The 10,531-nt window shown below is 41.1% G+C and overlaps 1 pseudogene; it reads left to right on the forward strand.

The window, feature by feature from the left end:
* The first annotated feature begins 316 nt into the window (after positions 1-316).
* Positions 317-10,240, forward strand: LOC143411403 (spermatogenesis-associated protein 2 pseudogene; annotated as a pseudogene).
* Positions 10,241-10,531: the final 291 nt, after the last annotated feature.

Below are 10,531 nucleotides of genomic sequence, written 5' to 3' on the forward strand. Positions count from 1 at the left end.
AGCCCATGCCTTCCCTGGTCTTAACCCCAGAGTTTCAGCCCAATGTGCAAAATATTTCCTCTTCTGACTATAATGCTGCTTTTCACACTCAATAGAACCCCATGCCTCCTAGACACTCTCCAACAGGTTCCAATTTGCAGGGAGCTAGTAGTTAATTACCCACTATAGGAACCTCAGCTAATGAGTTCTGGGAGTGGATGAGAACCAGGAGAGTAGTAAGGAAACTGCAAAAATGGCTTGAGTGGGCTTTTAATATGAAGAAGTGATGGTTCTGCAGTAAGTGTCTGCTCCTATCAATGCTACTTTGCATCATCCGATGGCTCATCCACCTCTACAGAGTGATGCCCCAGCTACTTCGCATTTCTCCTCTCTGCTCTCCCCCACAGTCCTTGCTTACATGTGGGGTCCAACCAAGATGCATGCCAGCTACGTGCAGGAATCTCATGACCAGTATCTTTGGCCTAGGCTTCCCTTTCTTAGAAACACTAATTTCTAGCTTCCTTTATGCATTAAAGTCAGGGCTCCTTTCCATCCCGTCTCTCCTCCAAAAAATCTTCCCCAAAGAATAGTAATATTGTTAAATCTGATCATTCTAAAGGCATTTTATTGATCACTGTGAGAGGAAGAAGCTTTCCCCAGGGCTTAGAAGTCCAAGTGTGAGTCTGTGGGCAGACAGTCTTCATTGTTTCCTCGTCCATTGCTGAACAGGTGCTGCAGGCTAAGGGTACTGCCCCTGCAGCCTTGACCTGGAAAGACCTGAATGGAAGTCAGGGTGATGGATACTGCACAAGGCACAAAGAAAAATTTAGGAGCAAGGCAGTTTGCCTTGGCACAATCCCCACAGTCTGTCCTAACTCAACCATTTCAACTGATTTAGGGCCAAGCTGATCATTCATTCTGTACATATATTTATCTGAAGGACTCTGAATAGATGGACCACAGGTTTTAAAAGAATTTGGTAATAATTTGGTAACCCAAGGCTCCCTGGACCAGGTTTCTGTCTCTTTATTTATAAATGCATATTGACATCCCATTTGACGTGTCTTTCTTCCTCTAGGAGGTTGTCCTTAGTTCCCAGGCTGAGTTGGGCATCCTCCTGTGGACTCCCATAATAAGACTCGGTACCTGCATCTGAAACAGCACATAAGACTTTGTTTTCTTCAATTCAAGTGTTTCTCTATCGTCCAGAGAGTTTCTTTAGAACAATGATAGCATTCATCCTTGTGTCCTCAATACCTAAGATGGTTCTTTTCCCATCACACTTTTTCCACATATATTTCTACATGAATCAATGTTCTACAATACCGTGGCTTTTATCCAATCTTTGTCACATAAAGACACTTGATCATTGGGGCTGGGGATGTGGCTTAAGCAGTAGCGCGTTTGCCTGGCATGTGTGCAGCCCGGGTTCGATCCTCAGCACCACATACAAACAAAGATGTTGGTCCACCAAAAACTAAAAAATAAATATTAAAAAATTCTCTCTCTCTCTCTCTCTAAAAAAAAAAAAAAAAGACACTTGATCACATATTATCTCGACCTGATCTGTAGTACGTAATACATTATCATTCATGACTCCCACTACCCTCTGCATAAAGTGAACTCTGTCATATTGATATAAATTCCTATCCTGTCTTAGCCCCTTTCCAGAAGGTCCAGATGGCCCCTAGTATCTACAAGTTACTCTGTTCTGCCTCAAATTTGAATGAGAAGATGGTGAATCTGCATATCAGCTTTCTCATTCAAGGAACCAATAGAGTGTGAAATGTTCAAACCTGAAAGAAAGAGTTGATAGGTGAGCCCATGAATCCACCTAGGAAAACCCCATAAGCACCCCTCTTCCCACATCATCCTCAGGCTATGCTATTTAACTGGTTTCCTCTCTCTGGATCATTAAAATTCTTCTTCCTTGGTCACAACTCCCAGACACAACTCACAATACTCCTCACATATACAACCTTAGAAACTTGGCTCCTATGGGACTTCATCAATATGTCTCCCTTCAGTGGCTGGGATTTGCCCATCACCCTGTTCCTACCAGCCCTGTTCCCAGGGCTAGTTTCTGCCCTTCTGATCTGGTGACACTAGTGATATAAAAGACTTAGTAGCGGGGCTGGGGATGTGGCTCAAGCGGTAGCGCGCTCGCCTGGCATGCGTGCGACCCGGGTTCCGTCCTCAGCACCACATACAAACAGAGATGTTGTGTCCGCTGATAACTAAAAAATAAATATTAAAAAATTCTCTCTCTCTTTCTCTCTCTCTCTCTTTAAAAAAAAAAAAAACATTGTAAGATCAATCTTTCTCTCTTTAAAAAAAAAAAAAAGACTTAGTAGCTAGCACCTAAATTGTAGTAGGCAGTGACCAGTTCATTCATCTGTAATCTGTGGTCACTTGGGGCTCCCCTTCCCCACAGCTCTGATACACATTTCCATCCCATCCTGGGCCTATGTGAAGCCCTCCCTGAGATTTCCCACAGCTGTCTGGAAACACACTCTTTTTTGCTTCATGATCTCCAGAATATCCATCTCTACATTTATACCAGTTTCTAGAAGAAATCCAAACACAGTTTGCATTTGTAATTTTCTGTAGATTTTTATTCAAGTTGTGATGCTGGAGAAGAGCAAGAAGGTGGATATGTGTGTGCCCAAAACAGCCTTCTACTATCTGGCTCAATCAGTCTCTCCTGTCCTAGTATCCTTCCAGATGGCCTGTCCTGCTGAGCAAAACAGGGCCAAGTGTCTTGCCTTCAGAAGTTGTAGTTTAGAAAGTTTTCTCCTTCTCAATGGATGCATTTTTCTAATACAATCTGGTTGTATATCTGATAATAGTTTCCTCCTCTGTAAATCCTCTACTTCTGCCTATTCAATTACCCTCCCACCTACAAGCATACCTTTTGTCTTTGAGGCTTGCTCTAAAGCTGGACTGCATCTGTGGGACCTTGGATATATTGACTTGTGCCTCAGAGTTTGGTCCCCCTTGCCCTGGGTTGATAGTGCATCATTTATCCCCAAATCCCCTTTTATTGGGAATACCCTAAGAATTGCCTGAAACAGCAAAGCTTTTTTTCTTTTCATAGGGTATGTGTGCTGAGCCTGAGGCAGTGTTTCCTCCTGAATCTGCAAGCAGGGAAGCAGATTAATCAAAGAGATCTTAAGCAGGCACTGTTTGTTTTGCATGAACAAACAGCAATTGCTCTTTGTTTAAATTTAATAGTTAAAAATGAACAGTTCTGGTGATAATTGCCACATATTTATATTGGCATTTTACCTTTTAAGTTCTAGAAGAACAGCAGTTTAACTCAATTGACTCATGTTTATCAAGTCAAAGGTTAAGTACTACTGCATTTTAAAATCAGAAAAGACAGTGAATTTAAGAAAAAGCTGAATTAATAGTCATGTAAATATATACATCTTTTGTTGGGGGGTAGTGAGAGTGGGGAAGAGAAACAAGAGGAACAGTAGCTCAAAAAGAAGTACAACATTTGCTTATTAATACTGAGGAAGGTACATAGAAAACCAGCATTCATTATTGCTGTTCATATTTGCACATGCTGACTTTGGTCATTGGACCAACAAAACATGTTTGCCATAGAAGACACTGCAGTACAGACCAAATTCTACAAACTCCTCACCATAAAACTAATCCCATTGATACAACCTATACCACTAAGTGGAAATGTCAACATAAGCATTTTAATAAGAATGTTATTAATGGTAATCTCATGGTTTATGAAATCTATTGCTGCTTGAAGAATTGAGCTTACTTGTAACCTTGTTTCTAACTACCACCCAAAAGAACTTTCTTTTTTCATTGTGACAATCTATTTGTACCTCTCCTTAGAATGTGTCTTGCCAGTGCATGGTAGGCAAGTATTTTAATTAAAACTCATCTATATGGAAGCTTCCTACCTGCTCCTAGTAAATAATTCTGAAGAGAAATGCTTGAAATGAGACCAAGTTATGAAATGAAAGCAATTACCAGTTTGGAATTGGAAATAGAGTAGGTTATATATAATATACTTATAAAAATCTGTCTATAGTTATTTTTGCTTTAGAAATTTAGATATAATTCAAATTATAGAATTATACAACTGGAAGAATTTTACAAGGTACCAACCTCTCCTCACTTGCTAGAGAAGATAACAAGAGGTTAATTATGCATCCGAGACCATACAACTAGTAGCAGGAAGGGAACTAACACATAAAGCTTCTGATTTCTAGATTAAAATTCTTTCTACAACCTCAGTGCTCCAGCAGTAAATAAAATTAATTTGAAGTATTAAGCTTCATTGTATTTTAATAGATTACTTTTCTAAATGAAATTAAGATATCAATATTTCAACCAGTCAAACCATTGACTTTGTGTGGATATATTTTTTATGTTTATAGTATTTTGCATATTTAATATTCAAGATGTTCTTTCCAAAGACCTAATTTTCAATCCCTACAATTACTCAAGGTTGAAGGAAGGATAAGACATAGACTTTCAATATTTGCATCTTTTATGCCAAATGAGAATTCAAAAAATTAGTTTCAGTGAGGTTTTAATATTAAAATATGACTTGAATTGTAGAATACATTAATGAGAAATATATATTCATTCTCAGATAAGTAAAATGCTTAATCCATTATTCCTAGGATGATTTTTGTTGTTGTCTTATAAGATTAGGTTGCTGATTCCATTTTATTAGAAAAGTACTTTACAACACTAGTTGAACAATACTTCATACAAATAATCTTCCTTGAGAATTTGAAATAAGTTGGTGACTCTCTGACAATTAAAAACTAAAGCAGTCTTTATGTATCACTATATCAGATAAACTGCTTCCAGCTACAAGTAACAGAAATCCTAAATTAAACTGACTAAACAACAAGGAAATGTATAAACACACATAACAGAAAATTTGGTTTGGTAGATTTGGTATCTCAACCATGTCCTCAAGGAGTTGGTTCCTTCATTCCCTTTTTATTGGTGACCAAAGGGTCAATTCCATCCTTCCTGAGGTAGATACGAACATTATCTCAATTTTACAAGTGAGGAAATGAATGATATTAAAATGATGCTCACATTGTCACAAAAAACTGCCAATAGAACAGTAGCCTTCCTTATCTGCAGTTTTGTTCTCCACAGTGTCAGTCTCCCACAGTCAATTACAATCTGAAAATATTTAATAGAAAATTCCAGAAATAAACAATTCATAAGTTTTAAATTTGTATACTATTCTGAGTAGTGTGATAAAATCTCAACACAGTCTGTGTCCCACTGGGGACTAAATTATCTATCCCTTTATCTCCTGGATCCATGCTGTGTACCCTATCCACCCATTGGTCATGTAATAACCATCTTGGTTATGAGATCAACTGTCCTATTGCAGTATTTAAGTTCAAGTAACCCTTATCATAGTGATCAAATTCTACATCACAATGCCTATGTCATTCACTTCATTTTGAATACAGTACAGAAAGAAACTTTGAGAGAGAAAGATAGTGCATTCATTATTATAGTTGTTACATTTTATTATTGTTAATCTCTTATTGTACTTAATTCATAAATTAAACTTTATCAGGGGTATGCATGTACAGAAAAGAACATAGTACAATATGTTTGTGTGTGGCTCAGTACTATATACAGTTTCTCCAATCTACTGGGGATCTTGGATGCATCCCTCACAGATAAGGGGGACTATTGCATTCAGTACTCTATTATTTACATCCAATGGGACAGATAGACAGTGTCTTCTTATTGCTTTCTTTCTTTTCTTTTCTTTTTGGTTTAAAGAAGAATTTTTATAAAATCCTCTAATACACTTCCCTTTGCATCGGATTAGCTGAAATTGGGCCTCATGATCATTCTTACACAGAATTTGGCAAGAAAGGGACTATTTTTCACTCTTGAGTCAGGGTCACTTCTCCAAGAATGCACTAGTATTATTCAATGAGAAGGGGAGAATTTCTGCCTTCCCCAGAAGGTGCCCCAACTTCCTCCCTGAAATTAATGCTCTTGACTTCCATAACAATGCACTCTTTGCCTTTAATTTCTCTAGCTACCACCTCTCAGACTACTTTGCAGGCTGCTGCTCCTCTTCCCTCCCTCTAAAGGATGGAGTGACCCATGCTTCTACCTTAGGTCCTCTTTCCCTTTCTGTCTCTATTCCTCCCCCTAAGCTACCTTATCCATTCCTATCATTTTAAATATCACACAAAGTTGATCCTCTCCCATTCAAAACTTTCTCCTAAACTCCACAATCATATATCCAACTTTGTTCCATGTGGATGTTCAGGCACTTAGGTTCCTTTCTTCTAGTACAGTGGTTCTCAAACTTAAGCATGCATCAAAATTACTTGGAGGGTTTCTGAAAACACACATTGCTTATGCTAGACCTCATCTTCAGAGTTTCCAATTCAGCAGGTCTGGGTAGGAGCTCCAGAGTCTATATTTCTAACAGTTCTCTCTGGGTGATGCTCACAGCTGCTGTGGCAACACTGAACAAGTCTCTGAAAGTATTATCCTCAAATGAGAGGCTGACATGGCACCATAGCAACAGAAAAAGCATCCAGTGGGATGGGGGGTAGGAGAGCATAAGGAAGGTACATCCACTGTCTGAGGCATTGGCTCCAAAATATACCCATCAAACCCAGTACCACACATGCACATGCACACAATGTAAGGAAAACTTACTAATGCAAAGTATTATATTAAAGAAATATATAGCATACTATTTAAAAATATGGGATTTGAATTTTAACTCAAGAGAAGTCACTAATCTACCCTTGATTTAAGCCATTTTTTAAAAGAGAAATTTTCAACTTTATGGGTTAGTGTGATACAAAAAATGTAAAAAGTTAAATATAAATATGCCTAGCAATGGTAAACAATACATAGTCATAGAATTATTATTATTATTATTAAGCATAGTTGAGAGAAATGGGATGTAAAGATGAAAATGTATAGCCTCTTTCTGTATCTTAAATACTAAAGAACATTCAAATGACACTAAAGACCTTAGGAATGTGAAGGAATGAGACTCTCTGCCCAGAAGGATCAGACCATATTTTGGGAGAAGAGAAGATATTTGATATGGACCCTAAAGATATTTGCTATGGAGGCTCACGCCCAGGAAACAAATTTGAGATCCCAGCAGGTAGAAGAAGATGCAAGATGCAATTGGGATGGTAGACATCCTTTATTCAGAGGCAAAAATACCTCCTAGCCAGGCCCCAGCTTCAGCATCAGCCCCCGCCAGTTCCATTTAGCCCTCTGAGTCATTTCCATGGGTCTTTTTTATATGCAGGCGAGAAAAAGAAGGCACACTGCCAACAGGTTACATCAGTTGGTGCATGCTCACAAGCTGATGTTTATGACCTTGAATATGTCCACTAAGTAAGTGTTTATGACCTTGACTACACACTGAAAACGTAGCCCATAGGAAGCCTCAGTGAGGGAGTCTTACTACAGCCATTTGGGGCTGCCCTACAGACCCTTAAGGAAAGGTTGAATCTGACACGTAGAGATGAGCAGGAAGTCTCCATCCATGTTGTGGTGACTAGAAGAGGGAGAGATGAGTACTGGATCATAGGCTTCAAAACATGGGGCAAGGAGGGCATGTATTTTAGTCCGTTCCTGCTGCTATGACAAAAAAACACAGACTGGGTAATTTACAAATAATAGAAATTTATTTCTCATCATTCTGGAGGCTGAGAAGTCCAAGATCAGGGTATTAGCAACTTCAGCTTCTGCTGAGCATTCAGTCTCTGCTTCCAAGATGGCCCCGAAGCCACATCCCCCAAAGGGAAGGAACACTGTTTCCTTATGTGGCAGAAGGACAGAAGACCAAAACGGGCATAGGGTGAATCTTTCAACATCTTTTATAAATTCACTAATTCCAATTTTGAGCACTGTGCCTTCATGATTTAATCACTTTCCAAAGTCCTTACCTCTTAATATTATCCCATTGGTAATTAAATTTTAACCTGTGAATTTGAGGGGACACAGTCAGATCACAGCAGCAGGAAATACAAGGCATGTTTGGGTCATGACTAATAGCATGGTTTGGCACCACTGTGGATTTACTGAGGAGGCCCATGGAGATGAGATAGGGAAAATGAAAGAGCCACCTCCTGAAGAGTCTCAATGAGGAAACTACAGCTTTTGGAGCAGGCAATGAGGTGCAGTGAAAGAGTTTTGAAGCAGGGAAAGAAATTGAGCTGATGAAAGTAGAACAGGCGCAGTAAATTAGATCTCCAACAGCTATTCCTTCTTTTGGTTTCGTAACTTTAATAAATGATGACTATCAGTTCTCACAATGTATCACACAAGTCTTTGCAATGAGCTGTAACATAAGTCTTACTATATGTTTGGGTTGAAAATCATCTTGCTACTTCCTTCTCCATCTACCTTGCCTTGTTGAACTCATGCTGTGAATTCTTTATGTAAGGATGGGGTCCTTAAGAGCTTCAGCAGCAATCTTGGCTCCATGAGGAAAGATCCTATCGACACACTAAGGGTGGCTAACTAGGAAGATTCAGGAAGCCTTGGCAAGTTTCCTATGTGTTGTGGTTACAATATTCTAATTGATGCTGAGAAGGATGTTTCAGGAAGGTTTGTAAGGGGATCAATGGAAATGGATTAATGAAATTCAAGGCAAAAGATTTAACACACACACACACACACACACACACACACACACAATTATTGGGTTCCTTGCAGCCTGCTAGAGCAAGGACTCACCAGGCTCTGGCTGCGACGGTTCCTCCGCTGCTTCCCTCAGCCACAAGCCCTCAGCAGCACTCAGGGGGTCCTCCCTGGTCCAGGTGGGCAACACATTAGTGCTTTTAGTGTTGTCTCTGCCTCCAGCCCAGAAGCCCCTTGATCAGAATATCGTGTATTCAAAGGACACAGATCACAAAGATGACTTATTTCAGAAATTGCACAGTTCTCCAAGAGCAAAGCAGATGCCACCCCCAGCAAACTGCAGCGTGGCAGTGATTAGTTCCTACGGGTGGCAACCCTGACCCTGCTCAGCCTGTACAAGGTGGATCCCCTTTTTGGATTCTGGCTCATCCAGTTCTATGTGGTAGTGGAGAATCCCTAGGCTCACTCAGCTTCTCCAGCCTGTGGGTTTTGCACTGAACATTTAGCCCACGGGAGAGGGTGGCCATCAACCTCTTCCTCTATCCATGAAAGGAGTTCCAAGCATCTAGACCTACACAGGCCTTTTCATTTACGGTGTCAAGCCAATTACGAGTAGAGAACATGAGAGCTATCCTGAATTCCCCAGGCTTTGTGCCTGAGTTGAGGGCTATGTACAAGCTCAAGGAGCTCGTAGAGATCCTCCAGGTGGAAATGATCTCCTTTGAACTTTTTCTGGCCAAGGCCCAGTGTGAGCAGATGCTGGAGGATCAACTTGCAAGTGAAAGATAAGAGCTACTTTGAGCTGGACAGAAGGTGTGAGTGAGCACAAGAGCTGACGAAGACATGCATGCCTGTTCAGATGCACTGCCTCAGCTGGCCTAGGGCAGGGAGCATCTGACCATGTCCATGGCCTGTATGGAACTTCAGTGGTCCACCACTGAGTGGGCAGCCAAGAACTACTACAAGCCACCCAGATCAGTAAATTCTTATAACAGCTACTGGGAGAGCAGGAAGGTGCCCCTGAAAGCCTTACTGAGCTTGCAGAAGGAGCCTGTAGCCTCAGACTTGGGGAACAACCTGAAAGGGATGAGATAATCTGCCCCTTCTCCTCACTCCTGACCATGTCCAGTTCCCCCAGGGCAGCCTGGATGACCTTCTACCAACCTCCCCCAACAATGGCCTCAGCCTGCTCTGCAGCACATACTTCTCAGGATGCAGTGCCAAAGTGTGCCCAAACTGTGGCCTCTCTTGCAGCACCTCTCTCTTCCAGCACTGTGACAGCCTCCTTACCTGTCTTTTGGCTTCCAAGTCCAGCACCTTCCCCAGCGAGGCCTCTGCCCATGACAACCTGGCCCAGGGGGCACCTCTACAGGAGTACACAAGCCAGATGCAGTTCCTCTACTGGCTGCCACCCCTCCACTCAAAGCCTAAGCCTTCCACCATGGCCACCACCTGCTGTGACTTCTGTAACCACCCAGGTACCAACACCACCTGCCTCAACACCTACCGTTATGACCCCTGCTGCAGAAAGAGTGAACTGTACTAATTCATGCCTAACAACCAGCTGAACTGCAAGTCCACCCAGTTCTGCCATCTTGTGTACAGGTAGACTATCCTTGCACCTTCTGGCTACAAGGGCTACACCACTGCCCTCTGGGTTTCCTAGTGAAGTAGTATGGATGTGTTATCAGAAGCAAAGAACTGCACTTTATCTTGTTGGATGTGCTGATCTGCACTCATGTGAGTTTACGAATGACTCCTTTCAACCAGTGGCTGCTTTGTCTTCTGTCCAGAGAGAGGGTGGCACTTCCATTCAGATTCATTTTTGCTAATCTCTCCACTGTCTCCACTCCCTGTTCAGTTGGGTTTTGCTTTTGTTTTCTAAGAGAGTTTCTATCCT

This window comes from Callospermophilus lateralis, chromosome 12 (assembly GCF_048772815.1).
Source record: "Callospermophilus lateralis isolate mCalLat2 chromosome 12, mCalLat2.hap1, whole genome shotgun sequence".
Taxonomy (NCBI): domain Eukaryota; kingdom Metazoa; phylum Chordata; class Mammalia; order Rodentia; family Sciuridae; genus Callospermophilus; species Callospermophilus lateralis.